This window comes from Pseudomyrmex gracilis, unplaced genomic scaffold (assembly GCF_002006095.1).
Source record: "Pseudomyrmex gracilis isolate BER0280 unplaced genomic scaffold, ASM200609v1 scaffold_623, whole genome shotgun sequence".
NCBI lineage: Eukaryota > Metazoa > Arthropoda > Insecta > Hymenoptera > Formicidae > Pseudomyrmex > Pseudomyrmex gracilis.
Window position 1 is genome coordinate 52105 of NW_018021207.1, and position 3712 is coordinate 55816.

At 28.6% G+C, this 3712-nt stretch overlaps 1 protein-coding gene across 1 annotated transcript in view; it reads right to left on the reverse strand.

The window, feature by feature from the left end:
- LOC109861182 overlaps nt 1-3712 on the reverse strand; it is a 14996-nt gene that overhangs the window by 9146 nt on the left and 2138 nt on the right. The window lies entirely within an intron of this gene.

The window sequence follows — 3712 nt, forward strand, 5'->3', positions numbered from 1 at the left end:
CTCCTCGGCCAGGAGTCGAACCTGGAATCTCCGGCTTTCCGTGCCATCGCCTTCCCTGTTAGGCCACCGAGGCACTTGGAGTTTGTCTCGCAATATATAAGAAGATTTCTATCTACTTGCGATACTAAGGCTGTGTCTTGTATAATTGTCAAGCTTTTTTTGCACAATCTGCAAAAAGATATCATTACCATATTTCGTATCTGCTTCACGTCATCTTACTTCACATTTTCTTTTGCGGCAATTGCCGCGCGAGATCAAAGACACAAACAAAGATTGCCGCGTCTTTTATCGCGCATCGCGCCAACAGAAATTGTTTATATATAATTGTTATATAAACAATTTCTGTTGTGAAACATTACTGGTATACATACCGTTAACGAAATTTGCATAAGAACATCATGATTTACTGATATAGATTGATTTATTCTATAAATGTGTACTAGTTATAAGTCAGAAACCTCATTAGCCCCACAGTGCTTTTACTAGAAAACAATGATGTGAACATAGCCGCTAGTTCTAATAAACTAACCACCGGCATAAAAATACCTGCCAAAATAAGTACGAAATTTGCATATGAACAGTAACATTTATGTAGTATTCTTGCATTATTCTAGACTAAAAACATTGTCCGAAGCTCAAAGAAAGTAAGTATTAGAAGTATGTAATATTCTATTTTAGAAATAATTTAAAATAATTTCTCTTCTATTAGAATGCCACGAAGAACAGTTCTAGGTTTGGAAGAACAACTAAAGATAAAAACATATCATGATGCATGACTCCCTCTTTGACAGATCACTAAAAAAACCAATAGATCTACTGTTATCTATAATTTTTTTAAATTAGATGAAAACTATTATAAAAACTACGCAGGCGGTAATAATAAACTCACATAGCGTGATCATTCACGAATATTTAGAGAAATAAAAACTGGAAATAAGACTGCTAGCAAAATAACGAGCTTTAGAACTACAGTGACTGTACAACGTGTGCAGCAAATATTGCAAAAAGATCGATTGAAACAAAAAAAGCAGTAAAACCACCTCTTACAAAACATCACAAAATCACAAGATTAGATTTCGCTCGAAATCACCAATGACTTGGAATAAAGAGTGGAGAAATGTTATCTTTTCCGACAAGAAGAAATTTAATTTAGACGGGCCTGACGGTTTTAAATATTATTGGCGCGATTTACACACTGATAAAGCAATAGCAATGACTAGAAATTTCAGCGGAAGAAGTTTGATGATATGGGCTGCGTTTAGTTATTCTGCAAAAACACCGATATGCAAAATGTGTACAAGAATAAACGCAGATAAATATATAGATTTGGTAGCAGACTACTTAGTACCATTTATTGAGAAAAATTACATTGAAAAAGTAATTTTTCACCAAGATAATGCTGCTGTACACAGTGCAAAAAGAAACAAAAGAATGGTTCCGACAAATAAATTTGCCACTTATGACGTGGACGGCACGTTCGCCAGACTTAAATTCCATAGAGCACTTACAGGGAATCTTATCAAGAGCGGTATATGAAAATAATAAGCAATACAGCAACATTAAAAAGCTGGAAAACGTTATAAAGCAAGAATGGAAGAAAACTGATATTAAGATAAAACGTTGCAAAAGTTAGTTTGTAGTATGCAGAATAGGATATTTGAGATAATTAAATGCAATGATGAAAATACCAAATATTAACATTACAATTTTTATGTTTTTTATAATACTTTAGGAGACTGTTCCTATACAAATTTTGTTATTTGTTTATACGTTTTATTATTATATTTTATTTAGAAAGAAATAAAAGCGGCTGGTTTTGTTTGTAACATTGGTTTCTTGTTTCATACTATTCCCTAGTATTTTTAATCTACTTTTAATTTTAATTAACAAAGTACTTAATTTTTTGTATTAAAAAATAGTAGTGTCCCTATACAAATTTTGCCCACTGTATATACATAATAAGTACTTGTGTTTTAATGTTGGAGTATTAATAAATTTTGTAATTCTCACATTCTTTAGCATATTCAAAGTATTATATACTTTAAGAAAATTATACCAAATTTTTTGTTTTTATGTACACATAAACTTAATCGTCAATGTAAACATGAAAGAGTTATTTTATATAACTATTTTCAGAGAAATAGCATTGTTCTGTCTAAACCAGACGAGGTAAAGTGAAAATGTTAAAGTTTGAATTGCCTAGTGTAAGAACTATTTCACTTTTATTGCAATGCTGCCTGGTTTGATTTTGTATGTGACATAAACCGCGCAAGTCAAACACGCGTCTGCTGTAATTTTCGGTGCAGCCACGCTAAGATTTTTTGCCTTAATTATTTGTTATGATTCGACTTTTTACAAAAAACAAGGTCTAACTTTTGATACAATAATTTTATACTTTTTAGTTTTTATATACTGTTTTTAATTAATATATATAAATAAACATTATATTATATAATATTTTTACTGTTTTAAATATACATTATTTTATATAACGTTTTTAATGTACACAAGTGTACTTGGTGCTACTTTTGATATCACTTCTTTTGTAAAACAGGTTTTAGAGAAAGATATGTTTGTTTGACGTGTACTTGGCGCCTTTTTTCCTTTTTTTAAAAAGGTAAGTTTTTTGAGTATCATACATTTTGTAGAATATACGTTTATCTTAAAATTCATCTTCTTTTCTTTTCTCTTTTTTTCTCAATTTTTAACAATAATAAAATATTATTTTTCTAAGAAAAGGATAATATAAACATTTGTAGCATCTTTTGGCCAGTGGTGTTTTTTAATTTGCGTATCATATATTCTGTGCCAGATCGATTTTCCATTGCTACACATACTTGTATAATGACTTTTTACTATACAGATCATTCTTAAATATAGCATTCATTATTTTATACAGCTGTTTATCAACTGATACTTTTGGTCGTTGGTACAGCACGTAAATTAAATTTGTTTGCTGATATTACTTTCTTATCTTCTGGTGAAAATAATAAAAAATGAATGATAAGTATTTCTTTTGGTAGGGGAGACCGGGGCACAAAGTAACATGCAAAATAGATTGTAAAAAAAAAAAAAAATGTACGCAATATTATTTAATATTGGGTACATTATGTAATAGTCACATCTTTTAGCTTTAAGAAAAACCGAAAATTATTCTTATATATCTTTACACAAAAAAGTATTTTAATATTAAGTACAATCATGCAGATTTGTCAATCTGCCCCGTATCCAGGGTTAATTGTCACATGCTTCTGGGTTGTTTGTCACATGTCTTTTATACAGAAAAATAATAAGATATAAAATATTTCTGTTTTTTATTTTATTAAATTTATTAAGAGTACGTAACATTATACATTAAATATTTATATAATATCAATAATCATATAAAAACCAACCTTTAAATGATTTTTTTCCTAACTCTTACAAATCAAGTTAATCTTTTGCAAACTCTTACAAATCAAACNAGTCTTCTTTTGAGAAGTAATTTTTTAAAAAGATTTTTTATAAACTCTTACATCAAGTAAGTTTTCTTTGATTACTAATATATAAAAGTTTTTAAATTTTTTTAGAAATGTACTTTTTAATAAGCATATAACATATAGACTAGAATATTTTAAATTCTAATCATTTGTACATTAATATCACAAAAAAATGCATATCACAAAATTCGATAATATCATAAATCTATAAATGTTAAAAATAACTTATAGAA